Below are 16,484 nucleotides of genomic sequence, written 5' to 3'. Positions count from 1 at the left end.
AAAAAGGGGAGGATCAAACCCACCAACCCATATGTAGGAGAAAGATGTGGGAGTCTATTTCAGTAAACATTTACAGCCTTGGAAACCCAAGTTCTACTCTGTCCTATAGGGTCGCTATGAGTCAGAATAGACAGCAATGGGTTAAACAAGCACATCTTGGAAAACTAATGCCATTTATCTGATCTGCAGATTCTTTGTTTAAAAATTAGAAGAATACTAAATCATTGCTGCTGAGAGTGTGATCTCTGACCAGAGACATCTTCTGGAAGCTTATATGAAATGCAGACTCACAGGCCCCACCCCAGACGACTGAATTGGAATCTGCATTTTGAGAACAACCCCAGGTGATCGACATGCTGAATAGTGCTTGAGAAGCTCAGTTCTAGATGATCTTAAAACTCTTTTCTCCATAAATGAGGTATGGCCAATGTATAGGCCTATTTACTTTACAGACACATTTTGTAGTCTATATACACTCACTGATGTGGAATACCTGTAGTAAAAACGGAGATTGATGGAGTACAGGACAGGTGTTTAGTGTAAGAGTATGATTTGTGGGGAGGAAAAGAAAGAATAAAGGAAGGCCGAGAGTGAAGTCACCAAAGTGGAAGCAATGCCTTAAATGCATTGCTCAATATGGAAATATTTCTTGGTGTGAACAATGTGTTCATGTACTGGAGAACTTTGAAAATCGCATTAATGAGTTTAAAAATGAAGCAATCAAGATCTGTAGTCAAATTGTGAAAAGGGGAAAATCATTTTGAACTTTTAAAAAAATTCTTATAGTTTATTTCTGAAGACTGCTTAAAATATTGTGATGAAATGTATGTTACAACTTCTGTCATTTCAACATTTCTCATGTACAGTTCAATGACATCAATTACTGGTCATGTGGTGAAACTATCACAACTATCCATTTCCAAATATTTTCCACCTTTAATAGAAACTCAGTACCCCTTAAGCAGTATCTCCTCACTAATGCATTTGCCTATTTTGAATATTTCATATAAGTAGGACCTTACAATATCTGTTCTTTTGTGCAACTTATTTTACTCACTGTAATATTTTCAAGATTCACCCATGTCTTAGCAGGAATCTGAACTCCATTTTCTCTTTATGGCTGAATAATATTCCATGTGTACGTACCACATTTTATTTATCCATCCATTTGTTGATGGACCCTTGGGTACTTTTGAGTATAAAGTCTTTAAATCAGAAGAGCAATCGGGAAGCTATTACTGTCAAATATGCAGGTGACAGGAACCTATGTTTTGGAGGCAGATTTTTGAACAAAGACAAAATTACATGATTTATTCAAGGACCAGGCAGAAAGAGTCGACTTAGAAAATAGTGAGCCCAGATTGAAAAAGGGTCAGGCCTTGTGGGTTTAGATGTAATCTATGGCTAAAAGGAATGCATGGTAATGCCTAGAACAGGCTGATGGAAGCAGAGGGGCGGATTTGATTCTTGTGTCTTAAATTTTCAATCTTTGCAAAAATAGATAGAATTATTTACACATTAGTTTCATAAACTAGTAATAACAAATGACTCACTGTTGCATTAAATTATCTGATTAACCATGTACTATAAAAAAAAAATACCAGGTACAAATGAGGCATTCACAAATGTTAGACCTCATCCAAATGGCTACATTCAGTTGATACTCTTTCAATAATCCATTTACTTTTATTTTTCTAGGAGCGTGTAATTTCTTTCAAAGTCTTTCAGTCTTTGGTCTCTGTTTCCTGCTTTATTTCAGTAGCACAATGGGCACAGGCAATGAAACTATCTCCCAGGAATTTCTCCTGTTGGGCTTTTCAGGCTCTCAGGCCCGTCAGCTATCTCTCTTCAAGCTTTTTCTGGAGACGTACCTCCTCACAGTCAGTTGTTACGTTGTTGTCTTGATGTTGGTAAGTACCTCCCACCAGCCCCACACCCCCCTGTACTTCTTTCTGAGTAACCTCTCTTTGGAGATTTGGTATACCACAGCTGCAGTCCCTGAGGCCCTGGCCATCCTCCTGGAGAGAAAACAGACCATATCATTCACTGGCTGCCTTTTGCAGATGTACCTTGTTTTCTTGTTAGGCTGCATGGAATACTTCCTCCTGGCAGCCATGGCTTATGACCGTTATCTTGCCATCTGCCATCCTCTACACTATGGTGCCATCACCATGGTGCAGCTGGCCCTGGGTTCCTGGGTCTGTGGATTCCTGGTCATTGCAGTGCCCACAGCCCTCATCACTGGCCTCTCTTTCTGTGGCTCACATGCCATCAATCACTTCTGTGACATTGCCCCCTGAATTGACCTGGCCTGTACCAGCATACAGGCAGTGGAGCCCTTGGCCTTTGTGATAGCTTTTGTGGTCATTCTAAGTTCCTGCTTCATCACTCTGGCCTCCTACGTCTTCATCATTAGCACCATCCTCAGGATCCCCTCAGCCAGCGGCCAGAACAAAGCGTTCTCCACATGCTCCTCTCATCTAACCATAGTGCTCATCAAGTACGGATCCACCATCTTCTTTCATGTCGAAACCTCAATCAAGAATGCTCTTGATCTGACCAAGGCTGTCACTTTCCTGAACGTGGTGGTGACCCCAGTTCTAAACCCCTTCATCTATATGCTCCATAAAAAAAAAAAACAGAGAAGATAAACACTGCTAAAGAAATGGAAGGGAAAATAAACTGTTTCTAACATAACAAATCTCCTGTAAATTGTGTCCATATATATATACAGAGGCTCCGGGTAAGAATATGAGATGACAAAGTAAGCCTTCCATGATACCAAATTTACTGTCATAGAGTTGATTACAACTCATGGGGGACCCTATGTGCAGGAAGGGGAAAAACAAAAACAAAACTGAAAGACATTTCAAAACAAACAAAAAACTGAGTATATTTGCTCTACCGGCTAATATAAAGTAGAAATGGGAGTTTTTGATGTCGGCAAACTTTGTTTTTTAAGCAAAATTTTGTATATTGAATTTAATTTGCCCTTGAGTTCCACTGATAAAATTAGGAGGACGTATGCTGTGAGAAGTATATTTTACTAAATGGACTCTAAATTCTTGCCCTCTTTTTTCCCCTTTTTAACACAAAAGTGAACAATGTTGAGAATAATGATATAAATCAATATGGGATATGAGATAGGAAAAGTTTTCTTGTCTATGTTTATGTCCAGGTGTTTTCTTCCTATGTTTATGTGTACTGCCTAAATGTAATTTTACAAGTACGTGATATAATGTGAATTGATAGGCTTAATTGGTGTACATATGATTTAGTTTTCTTTTTTAAGGTGGGTAAAATATTTTATGTCTTTAAACAGATTTATTATGAACAATATACATCAGAACAATATACATAAAGTGCTCATTCATAAAAATAAAACAAGTTCCTAGGTTTTTATACATTTTAAAACTCATACAGAAATTTCAGCTTAAAACGATTGCTAAGACAGATTTAAATTTTATATATCCAATATGCAGTTTAGTGCACTGGAATTATTAGAAAAAAAAAAAGTAGCTGCACCTCTGCACTGATTACCTTACTTCGCTTCACCCACTGGCAAGTACAGTTGAACAGGAAAGCACCAAATGGTATGATCCAGGTACTGCTGTACAGAACAGCCAAATAACGTTCAGAAAATTCAAAAGCTGCTGGATAGTGTTCTAACAGCTGTCATGAGACAAAAAAAGAGCAAAAATAAGGAAGATTCTTCCTTCAATCTCTGTAAGTGGTTGTGCCCATTTAGGAACTGATCCCCTGCCATGACCTACTCCTTCTGTACCAGACTTGGAATCCAGTAATTGTCCTAAAGTAGAGATGCAGCGAGGAGCCCTGGAGGCTCAGTGGTTAAAGTGCTCAGCTACTAACCTAAAAGTTGGCTGTTCGAACTTACCAGCTCCTTTGAGGGAGAAAGATGTGGCAGTTTGCTTCCATAAAGATTACAGCCTTGAAAACCCTATGGGGCAGTTCTGCACTGGCCTATGAGGTCACTAGCAGTGGACATCAACGTAACAGCAATGAGTTTTTTTTTTTTTTTTTTTGGCTTAAGGATGCAGCAGCATTTGAATAAGAGAAGCTACAAAATAGCTCAAGTCTCTTTCCTCCTCCTTTTGTAAGAATACACTGTGTTTGCTTTCCAGCTTGCACACCGTCAAAAATAAAGAACTCAAAACACCATTAATAGATTATTATGCAGATTTAATAGACAATTTTAAAGTTGGGCAGCATGTCATTTAACCAGTAAATGAGTGCTCCAATTAGTTATGATTCTTAAAGAGCTTATATACAAAAATATCATGAACTTTTGAACAAAATTTCTGATTGGTTGATATTTACATAACTTTCCTAAAGAGTTACAAGACAATCTGTAGATCATTAAGTCTTAGAAGACTACTGAAGTTTTGAGACAGGGTGTGTTCATCAATCTTGTGAACAGAATATGTTCATCAGTCTTGAAAACAAGATATGTTCATTCAAAGACAGGATGTGTTAATCCTGAAAAAATATACGTTTACTGATCTTGAAAATAGCATGTACTTGTTAATTTTGATTGTTTAAAAAGAATAAATTCAAATGAAAGTTAATGAATAATGAAATCAGACTTCTGGTTTCAGTGGGCCTAGTCACCTAGCTGGAGCCCTGGTGGTGTAGCAGTTAAGAGCTGAGCGGTGAACCAAAAGGTTGACAGTTCAAATCCACCAGTCACTTCTCAGAAACCCTATGGGGCAGTTCTACTGTGTCCTTTAGGATTGCTAGGAGTCGGAATCAACTCAACGGCACCTAACAACAACAACAACAGTCACCTAGCTACTAGTAAAGTTAGTTTATAGCATAGCCAAAATATTATTTGTTACAATGCATAGATTTTTAACATTTAACAATATGATCTATAGTGTCATGGGTAAGAGCATCCTTTATGTTTTCTTTTTTTTTTTTATTGTGCTCTAAGTGAAAGTTTACAGCTCAAGTTAGTTTCTCATACAGAAATTTATGCACACATTGTCATGTGACCCTAGTTGCTCTCTCTATAATGTGAAAGCACACTACCATTTTCCATCCTGGATTTCCTGTGTCCTTTCAGCCAGCTCCTGTCCCTTTCTGCCTTCTCATCTTGCCTCTGGACAGGAGATGCCCATTTAGTCTCATGCATCTACTTGAACTAAGAAGCACACTCTTTATGGGTATCATTTTATGTCTTCTAGTCCTGTCTAATCTTTGTCTTAAGAGTTGGCTTCAGGAATGAATTTAGTTCTGGGTTAACAGAGAGCCTGGGGGCCGTGTCTTCTGGGGTACCCCAAGTCTCAGCTCGACCATTAAGTGTGGTCTTTTTACTGGAATTTGAGTTGTGCACCCTACTTTTCTCCTGCTCCATCAGGGACTTTCTGTTGTGTTCCTTGTCAAAGTGGTCATTGACACCATCTAGTTCTTCTGGTCTCAGGCTGATGGAATCCCTGGATTACGTGGCCCTTTTGGTCTCTTGGGCTCATAATTTCCTTGTGTCTTTGGTGTTCTTCATTCTCCTTTGCTCCAGGTGGATTGGAACCAATTGATGCATCTCAGATGGCTGCTCGATAGCTTTTAAGACCCCAGAAGGCACTCACCAAAGTGGAATGCAGGACATTTTCTTAATCAACTTTGTTATGCCAGTTGACCTAGATGTCCCCTGAAACCATGGTCCCCAGACCCCTGCCCCTGCTACTCTGTCCCTCGAAGTGTTTGTATTCAGGAAGCTTCTTAGCTTTTGGTTTAGTCCAGTGGTGCTGACATTCCCTGTATAGTGTGTTGACCTTCCCTTCACCTAAGATAATTCTTGTATACTATCTGATTAGTGAATACCCCTTTCCCTCCTTCCGTTCCCACCCTCATAACCATCAAAGAATATTTTCTTCAGTGTCTAAACCTTTTCTTGAATTCTCGTAGTAGTGATCTCATACAATATTTGTCCTGTTGTGACTGACTAATATCACTCAGCACAATGCCTTCCAGATTCCTCCATGTTATATTTCTCAGATTCATCTTTGCTCTTTATCATTGCATAATTTGTTTATCCATTAGTCCATCGATGGCACCTAAGTTGTTTCCATCTTTTTGCTATTGTGAACAGTGATGCAATGAATATGGGTGTGCATATATCTATTTTTGTGATGGCTCTTATTTCTCTAGGATACATTCCAAGGAGCAGGATTGCTGCCATGTATGGTACATCTATTTCTAGCTTTTTAAGGAAGCACAAAATCGATTTCTAAAGTGGTTGTACCATTTTACATTCCCACCAGCAGTGTATAAGTGTTCCAGTCTCTCCACAACCTCTCCAAGATTATTTTGTGTTTTTTGGATTAATGCCAGCCTTGTTGGAATGAGATGGTATCTCATTGTACTTTTGATCTCCGTTTCTCTAATAGCTAATGATCCTGAGCATTTGCTCATGTATCTGTTAGCTGCCTAAATATCTTCTTTGGTGAAGTACCTGTTTATTCTTTTGCCCATTTTTCAGTTGGATTTTCTTTTTGTTGTTGAGATTTCACAGTATCTTGTAGATTTTAGAGAATAGACCCTGTTGGAATATGTCATAGCCAAAAAAATTTTTCCCAGTCTGTAGGTTGTCTTTTTACTCTTTTGAAGAGCATACGTGTTTGATTTTTAGGAGCTCCCAGTTATCTACTTTCTCTTCTGGTGTTTGGGCATTGTTATGTTTATGCCGTGTATTAAGGCTCCTAGCATTGTCGCTATTTTTTCTTCCATGATCTTTATCGTTTTAGATTTTACATTTAGGTCCTTGATCCATTTTAAGTTAGTTTGTGTGCATGCTGTGAGGTGTGGGTCTTGTTTCATTTTCTTGCAGATGGATATACAGTTGTGATAGCACCATTTGTTAAAGAGACTGTCTTTTCCCTATTTTACTGACTTTGGGCCTCTGTCAAATATCAGCTGCTTATATGTGGATGGATTTGTGTCTGGATTCTCAATTCTGTTCCATTGGTCTATGTATCTGTTGTCGTACCAGTACCAGGCTGTTTTGACTACTGTGGTGGTATAATAGGTGCTAAAATCAAGTAGTGTGAGGCCTCCCACTTTGTTCTTCTTTTTCAGTAATGCTTTACTTATCTGGGGCTTCTTTCCCTTTCATACGAAGTTGGCGATTTGTTTTTCCATCTCATTAAAAAATGTCATTGAAATTTGGGTAGGAATTGCATTGCATCTATGGATTACTTTGGGTGGAATAGACATTTTTACAATGTAGAGTCTTCCTATCCATGAGCAAGGTATGTATTTCCACTTATGCAGGTCTTTTTTGGTTTCTTGCAATATTGTCTTGTAGTTTTCTTTTAGAGGTCTTTTACTTCTCTGGTTAGATTTATTCATAAGTATTTTATCTTCTTGGGGGCTATTGTAAATGGTATTGATTTGGTTGTTTCCTCCTTGATCTTCTCTTTGTTTGTGTAGAGGAATCCAACTGATTTTTGTATGTTTATCTTGTATCCTGATATTCTTCTGAACTCTTCTATTAGTTTCAGTAGTTTTCTTGAGAATTCTTTAGGGTTTTCTGTGCATAAGATCATATCATCTGCAAATAGAGATACTTTTACTTCTTCCTCACTAATTTGGATGCCCTTTATTTCTTTTTCTAGCCTAATTTCTCTGGCTAGGACCTCCAGGACAATGTAGAATAGGAGTGGTGATAAAGGGCATTCATGTTTGGTTCCCATTCTCAAGGTGAATGCTTCCAGACTCTCCATTCAGGGTGATGTTGGCTGTTGTCTTCGTATAAATGCCCTTTATTATGTTGAGGAATTTTCCTTCTATTCATGAATGAGTGTTGAGCTTTGTGAAATTGCTTTTCTGCATCAATTGATAGGATCATGTGGTTCTTGTCTTTTGTTTTATTTATATGATGGATTACATTAATTGTTTTTCTAATGTTGAACCATCCCTGTGTTCCTGGTATGAATCCCACTTGTTTGGTGAATTTTTTTTTTGATACGTTGTTGAATTCTATTGGCTAGAATTTTGTTGAGGATTTTTGCGTCTAAGTTCATGAGGGGTATAGGTCTGTAGTTGTCTTTTTTTGTGGTGTCTTTACCTGGTTTTGGTATCAGGATATGCTGGCCTCATAGAATGAGCTTGGGAGTATTCTATCCTTTACTATGTTCTGAAATACCTTTAGTAGCAATGGTGTTAACTCTTCTCTAAATCTTTGGCAGAATTCTCCAGTGAAGCCATTAGGGCCAGGGCTTTTTTTTGTTGGGAGTTTTTAAATTACCTTTTTAATCTGTTCTTTTGTTATGGGTTTATTTAGTTGTTCTACCTCTGTTTGTCTTAGTTTAGGTAGGTAGTGTGTTTCTAGAAATTTTTCCATTTCTTCTAGGTTTTCAAATTTGTTAGAGTACAATTTTTCATAGTAATCTGATATGATTCTTTTAATTTCAGTTGGGTCTGTTGTGATATTGCCTATCTTATTTCTTATTCAGGTTATTTGCTTCTTCTCCTGTTTCTCTTTTGTCAATTTGGCCAATGGTTTACCGATTTTGTTGTTTTTTGAAGAACTAGCTTTTGGTCTTGTTAACTCTTTCAATTGTTTTTCTGTTCTCTATTTCGTATAATTCTGCACTAATTTTTATTATTTGTTTTCTACTGGTGCATGAGGGTTCCTTTTGTTGTTCTCTTTCTGTTTGTTCAAGTTGTAGGGATTATTCTTTGATTTTGACTCTTTCTTCTTTTGCATGTGTGCATTTATTATTATAAATTGGCCTCTGAGCACTGTTTTCACTGTGTCCCAAAGGTTCTGATAGGAAGTGTTTTCATTCTTATTAGATTCTATGAATGTCTGTATTCTGTCCCTAATTTCTTCTATAACCAGTTGTTTTTGAGTAAGGTGTTGTGCAGTTTCCAAGTATTTGATTTCTTTTCCCTTCGTTTCCTGTTATTCATTTCTACTTTTATGGCTTTATGGTCAGAGAAGATGCTTTGTAAATTTTGATGTTTTGGTTTCTCTTAAGGCTTGCTTTATGACCTAATATGTGGTCTGTTCTATAGAATGTTCCATGTGTGTTGGGAAAGAAAGTATACTTGGCTGCTGTTGGGTGTAGTGTCTTGTATATGTCTATGAGGTCATGTTGTTTGATTGTGGCATTTAGATTTTCCATGTCTTTATTGAGATTTTTTCTGGATATTCTGTCCTTCACAGAAAGTGGTGTGTTGAAATCTCCTTCTATTATTGTAGAGCTGTTTATCTCTCTTTTCAATGCCGTTAAAGTTTGTTTTGTGTATCTTGAAGCCCTGTCGTTGGGTGTGTAAATATTTAATATGGCTATATCTTCCTTATATATTGTCCCTTTAATCGTTATATAGTGTCCCTCCTTACCCTTTGTGGTGGATTTTACTCTAAAGTTTGTTTTGTCAGAAACTAGTATTGGCATTCCTGCTCTTGTTCGCTCTTTATTTGCTTGGTATATTTTTTTTCCATCCTTTGAGTTTTAGTTTTTTTGTGTCTTTAAGTCTAAGGTGTGTCCCTTGCAGGCAGCATATAGACAGATCATGTTATTTTTCCATTCTGCCACTCTCTGTCTCTTTACTGGTGCAGTTAGTCTATTGAGATTCGGTATAATTACGGATCGGTATGATTTTTTATGACTTTAGTGCTGTTATTTGATGTCCTTTTTTGTGTGTTTTTTTTTACTTAATTTTTTGTGCTGAGTGGCTTTTCTTTATACATCGTCTTTTCCTATTTTTCGTTATTGATTTTGTTTTTGCTCAGTATTTATATTTTTCTTTTTTTAATTTTGATATGTAGGATTGTTACTCTCCTTTGTGGTTACCTTAATATTTACCCCTACTTCCTAAGTTTAAACCAAACTTTTATTTCTTTGTGTTGCTTTGACTTCCTCTCCATATGAAAGATCTATGACTAAAATTTTTAGTTCCTCTTTATTAACGTAATGTCATCTTTTACATAATGACATCACTGTTGCCCTGTTTTGAGCATTTTTTTAATCTTGATTTATTTTTGTGATTTCCCTATCTGGGCTAATATCTGGTTGCTCTGTCTTGTGTTCTAGTCTTGGGTTGATATCTGATGTTGATGACATTCTAACCAGAGAACTCCCTTTGGTATTTCTTGTAGTTTTGTTTTGGTTTTTGCAAATTCCCTAAGCTTCTGTTTATCTGGAAATGTCTTAATTCTGCCTTCATATTTGAGAGACAGTTTTGCTTGATATACGACTCTTGGGTGGTAATTTTTTTCCTTTAAGTCTTTATGTATCTCATTCCATTGCCCTCTTGCCTGTATGGCTTCTGCTGAGTAGTCTGATCTTATTGACTCTCCTTTGTAGGTGACTTCTTGTTTATCCCTAGCTGTACTTAAAATTCTCTCTCAGTCTTTGGTTTTGGCAAGTTTGATTATAATGTCTTGGTGATTTTCTTTTGGGATCTTCCTTGTGTGTGGTTTGACGAGCATCTTGGATAGATATCTTCTTATCTTTCACTATATCAGGTAAGTTTTCTGCCAATTAATCTTTACAATTCTCTCTGTATTTTGTGTTTTCCCTCTCTGTTTTGGTACTCCATTCACTGGTAGGTTATTCTTCTTGATAGAGTCCCGGATGATTCTTAGGGTTTCTTCATTTTTTAAAACTCTTTTATCTGATTTTTCTTCGAATGTATTGGTGCCAAGTGTTTTATCTTCCATCTCACTAATTTAATTCTGACTTTTTTTTCCTCAATTCTGCTCCTCTGACTTTCTACTGACCTGCTCTGAAATTTTATCCTTCATCTTCTGAATTTCTGATTGCTGTCTCTCTATGGATTCTTGCAACCTATTAAATTTGTCATTATGCTCTTGAATAACCTTCTTAATGTCCTCCACTGCTTTATCTGTGTGTTTCTTGGCTTGTTCTGTTTTGTCTGATCTCCTTCCTGATCTCTTGAACAGTTGTGTAAATTAATCTTTTGTATTCTGCCTCTGGTGGAAGATTCCTTGATTATTTGCTTTGAGAGGTTGTTGAAGCGATGATCATGATCTGCTTCTTTATGTGATTTGATATTGACTGCTGTCTCCGAGCCATCTATAAGTTATTGTATTAATTTATTTTATGTTTGCTTACTGTACCCTAGCTTCTTGCTTTGTTTTCTTTGGTATGCCCAAATAGGCTGCTTGAGAGAGATACCTTGATTATTTTCACCACTGACACGCTAACATCCTGTGACCAGATGGCTAGAGCTGTTACCAGGTATATAAGCCTAGGAGTCCACTCACTTTTCTTGTATGGATTCAGCTCAGCTGTCCAGGTAGTCAGTTACCAAGTGTGTGGTACAGGCTCTGTCCTACAGTCTTAGAAGGGCAGGAGTGAGTGGTGTAGGCACAGGTATCTGGTTGCATCAGGGGGTCATGCTCTGAGAAAGGCAAGGGGCTGGTAACCATTCCATGAGTATCTTTGAGGAGCAATTGTCCCTAATCCCTAGAGTGCTCAGGTGGGTGCGTTCTACAGCTGAACCTTGGGGACTCAATGCTTTTGGTTTAAGGACTGGGAGGCACCATTTATCCTTGGACCCCTGTTGCAGGTGTCTAGGTGGCGTGTGTGGAGCTACCAGTCCTCAGACCCATAAGTCCGTAGGTGAGGACCCTGTTTAATAGGCAGTAAAAGTAAAAAAAAAATTTTTTTTTTTTTTACTTTTACTAAGCAGTGTCAAATGTCAAAAAACCTGCCTTTCCACTGCAGAGCTGAAATAGTCGAAGTCAGATGTCAGGCACATACACCGTTGCAGACTGCCAATAAGGGCTCAAGCTCCTGAAATGGGCCCACAAAGGTCTGTGCAGGGGTGAAAGGTATTCAGTGTCCATGGATCGTTTGTGCCTGGAGAGGGGCTGCTTCTGCCCTGAGTTCCCAGCTTAGGTGAGTCGGCAGATTATCTTTTCTCCCAATTGTTAGTTTATTCCTTCTCCAAGGCCAGAAGAATAGCTCAGGACATGCAGCAGGACCTATCTCAGGCCCAGGGAAATTGACAGCCACTGAAGGTGGCTTGGGGTCTGGGGACACAGTAAATTAGATGCACTTACTTATCTTTTGCCAATAGCGCTGTTCTTTGATTTGGAATCAGAGTATACTGTGTGGCTTGCTGTCTCTCCCTGAAGATCCCATGTCCTGAATGCCACCAGCTCCGCCTTGGTCATACCAGGGGCTTGTGCCTGAGGGGCGCTGCTTTTTGCCAAGTCAGGTACGGCAACTCCTCACTGCTTCTGAACCATCTCTCCTCCTCCTGGTGCCCAGCCCAATTTCCTAACTGTGCATTTGATGTTCAGAGCTCCTAACTTGTCACATATCTAATCGCTTCACTTGTTTTGGGGGGGCTTTATTGTAAGAGGGATCACCAGGAGCACCTGACTACTCTGCCATCTTGGCCTTCTTTTGGTTTCTTGCAGTAGTGTCTTGTAGTTTTCTTTTTATAGGTCTTTTAAGTCTTTGGTTAGATTTATCCCTAAGTGTTTTATCTTCTTGGGAGCTATTGTAAATGGTATTGATTTGGTGATGTCCTCTTTGACCTTCTCTTTGTTGGTGCAGAGGAATCCAACTGATTTTTGTATGTTTATCTTGTATCCTGATAATTTGCTGAAATCTTCTATTGGTTCCAGTAGTTTTCTTGTGGATTCTTTGTTGTTTTCTGTGGATAAGATCATCATCTGCAAATAGAGATACTTTTACTTCTTCCTTAACAATATGGATTCCATTTATTTCTTTTTTCAGGCCTGATTGCTTTGGCTAGGACATCAAGCACAATGCTGAAAAAGAGTGGTGTTAAAGGGCATCCTTGTCTGGTTCCCATTCTCAAGGGGAATGCTTTCGGACTCTCCTCATTTAGGATGATGTTGGCTGTTGGCTTTGTATAAATGCCTCCTGTTATGTTGAGGAATTTCCCTTCTGTTCCTATTTTGCTGAGAGTTTTTATCATGAATAGGTGTTGGACTTTGTCATGTGTGTTGGAAAAGAACGTATACTTGGCTGCCCTTGGGTGGATTGTCCTGTATGTGTCTATGAGAACAAGTTGGTTGATTGTGGCATTTAGATTTTCTGTAGGTTTATTGAGCTTCTTCCCGGATGTTCTCTCCTTCACCAAAAGTGGTGTGTTGAGGTCTCCTACTATTATTGTGGAGCTGTCTGTTTCTCTTTTTAGTTCTGTTGGAGTTCATTTTATGTATTTTAGTACCTTGTCATTGGGTGCATAAATCTTTTTTTTTGGCTATAACCTCCTGGTGTATTAGCCCTTTAATCATTATATAATGTCCTTCCTTATCCTTTGTGGTCGATTTTGCTGTAAAGTCTATTTTGTCAAAAGATTAACATTTTGTCAAAGATTAATATTGCCACTTCTGCTCATTTTTGATTGTTGTTTGCTTGATATATATATTTTTATCCTTTGAGTTTTACTTTGTTTTTGTTTTTAAGTCTAAGATGTGTCTCTTGTAGGCAGTATGTAGACAGTTTTTTTTTTAATGTATTTTTCTACTGTCTGTCTCTTTATTGGTGCATTTAGTCCATTTACATTCAACCTAATTATTGATAGGGATGAGTTTAGTGTTGTCATTTTGATATACTTTTTGTGTGTCATTAACAGTTTTTTGTTCTGCTTAACTTTCTGTGCTGAGCAGTTTTTCTTTAGGTATTTTCTTTTCATCCATTTCATTGTTGTTGATTTTTTGTTTGCTGAGTTTTTATGGTTTTATTATTGTTTTCATGTGTAGGATTGTTTGTTTCCTTTGCAGTTACCTTAATATTTGCCTCTATTTTTCTAAGTTTAAGCCAACCTTTTATTTCTTTATATCATTTTGACTTCCTCTCCAAATGGAAGATTTATGACTATATTTTTTAGTCCCTCTTTTTTGTTTTAATGTTGTCATCTTTTACATATTGACATCTCTGTTTCCCCATTTTCAGTGTTTTAGCTTTGATTTATTTGTGACTTCCCTATTTGGGTTGGTATCTGGTTTTTCTGTCCTGTGTTCTAGCTGTTGATTGTTTTCTGATATTGATTTTCTGACTGTAGGCTCCTTTTAGTATTTCTTGTAATTTTGGTTTTGCAAATTCCCTAAATTTCTGTTTATCTGGAAATGCCCTAATTTATCCATCATATTTTAGAGACAGTTTTGCTGGATATATATTTTTTGGCTGGCAATTTTTTTCCTTCAAGGCTTCATATATTTCATCCCATTGCCTTCTTGCCTGCATAGTTTCTGCTGAGTAGTCCGAGTTTAGTCTTATTGACTCTCCTTTGTAGATGACTTTTCATTTATCCCTAGAGGCTCTTAAAATTCTCTCTTGATCTTCAGTTTTGGCAATTTTGATTATAATTTGTCTCGGTGACTTTCTTTTGGGATCTACCTTGTGTGGAGTTCAGTGAGCTTCTTGGATAGATATCTTCTCTTCTTTCACAATATCGGGGAAATATTCTGCCAACAAGTCTTCAACAATTCTTTCTGACTGGAGTACCAGAACAGGGTGGGGCGGTATATCCAACTCTGATTTGTAAACATCAGTTCTCAATGAATGACTTTTAGTTTTATTGCGTTACAAATTCTTTGGTCATTTTTCATCTGTTGCAATACATCTTATATCAGGGCCATTCTCACAACAGCACTGACAGTGGCATGTCTCCAATACCACAGTTCCATCCTTTTTCCAAAAAAAGAATGGGAAAAAATGTTTACAAATTGGTCTGCTAAAGGACTTGGCAGTACAAAATATTCTGGAAGGCAAGTGGGTATCACGTAATCCTTGTTAATGGAATAAACTTTCCACCAGGAAGCATCTGTCCTCTTGTTTTTTCTGTGCCAATTTGAGTAGTCTTTTAATAGTGGAGATCTTTGGCTACTGCCACCACCCACTCTACCACCGCTCCCTCCTCTAACTCCTGAGGATATTCCATTTATATTGGTAGCTGATTTTATTTCTCGACAAGATCAAATGCAAAGAGTAACTAGAGGTCTGTAGACTGAGAATAATGAGGTATTGCAAGGCATAACTTTCTGGTGCTTTTAGGGCCTGATTCGTCAAAGCAAATCTGACATTTCTGAAATCATTACAATACCTCTGCTGGGTTAAATTTCAATTTGTTGTTGGGACGTGGACTTTATGGATCCTCTGTCGTCATTTACTGTGACAATTTACTCAATGCATGTTAAAGGGACATGTTTACCAAGAAGAAGTTTTTTTATAATGGAATTCCTGTAATGGCACTGGATCATCCCTAATAAAGGACATTTTGAAATTACTGCATATCAGATTTTTCCCACAAATTATACTGACATGTAACTGTTTCAATGAATTTTCTCACAAAATTGACTTTATTTATGACAACTTCTTCTGGCAAGACACTACCTTCAATTTTTTAAATCTTTGGTTCCAAATTAATCTTATCAACAGTCTGGGTAGTACCAGGAGACAGGACGTGAAGATGGGTCTGTGTGACTGAAAGGAGAACATGGTGCTTCCACCTTGTTGCCCCACCTGGTCACAGTCCTGGACTTACAGCAAGCCAGGCCGATGAAGATGCCAACTTGATTTCATTTTTCATTTTCTTCTTCCCCTTTTCTTCTTGTTCTTCTCTTTTCCTTCTTCTTCTCTTCTTCTTTTTCTCCTCCTCCTTCTTTTTCTGCTTCTCCTCTTCTTTCTTTTCTTTTCTTCCTCCTCCTCTTCTTCTTCTAATTCCTCCTTCTCTTCTTTCTCTTCCTCTCCCTTCTCCTCTTCTCCTTCCCTTCCTCCTCTTTCAACTTTTCTTCCCCTTCATCCTTTTTTCTATTTCCTTTTCAGCTTTCTCCTCTTCTGCTTCCTCCTGTTCCACTTGTTCCCCTTTCTCCTTCTCCTCCTCTTCTTTTAAACTGATAACGTATGAAAGAAAGAGCAATTTTGGTGATAAAATATATTATTACTCAGAATTATCTTCTGCTGGTAAATTGCTGGAAGTGGACAGAAAGTAAATGCTAAAGAATTGTTGAGTCACTAAGCCATTTTGCCAAATTTGTTTCTTAAAAGAATTATATCCATGTACAGAACTTCCTGTCTGGGTAGTCTGTTTCACAACATTTTAATCTATTGAAAGATAATTTCAGCATTAATTTTTTTCATATATTCATCTACAAAAATAAATTGCTAGTATTAAATCAATTTAATAATGGATGCAGCACTGGAAGCTCTCACTCATCTATGCAAAGAAATTTGGAAGACAGCTATCTAGCCAACCCTCTGGAAGAGATCCATATTTATGCCTATTCCAAAGAAAAGTGACTCAACCAAATATGAAAATTATTGAACAATGTCGTTAATATCACATGCAGGTAAAATTTTGCTAAAAATCATTCACATGCCATGCCATCCTCTTCTTCCTCATCTTTCTGCGCCTCTTCTTCCTCTTCCTCCTTTTCTGCTTTCTCCTCTTCTGTCTCCTATTCTGCTTCATACTCTTGTTTTTTTTTTTTCTTCTTCCTGATCTTCCTT

At 37.6% G+C, this 16,484-nt stretch overlaps 2 pseudogenes; one reads left to right on the top strand and one right to left on the bottom strand.

Annotated features, from left to right (window-relative positions):
• The first annotated feature begins 1,676 nt into the window (after nucleotides 1-1,676).
• LOC100672759 (olfactory receptor 6F1-like) lies at nucleotides 1,677-3,150 on the top strand (annotated as a pseudogene).
• LOC100659577 (myotubularin-related protein 10-like) lies at nucleotides 2,813-15,835 on the bottom strand (annotated as a pseudogene).
• Nucleotides 15,836-16,484: the final 649 nt, after the last annotated feature.

Source organism: Loxodonta africana, chromosome 2 (assembly GCF_030014295.1).
Source record: "Loxodonta africana isolate mLoxAfr1 chromosome 2, mLoxAfr1.hap2, whole genome shotgun sequence".
NCBI classification, from domain to species: Eukaryota; Metazoa; Chordata; class Mammalia; order Proboscidea; family Elephantidae; genus Loxodonta; species Loxodonta africana.
Note: the sequence above shows the minus strand (reverse complement) of the source record. Positions and strands in the feature narration are given on the sequence as shown.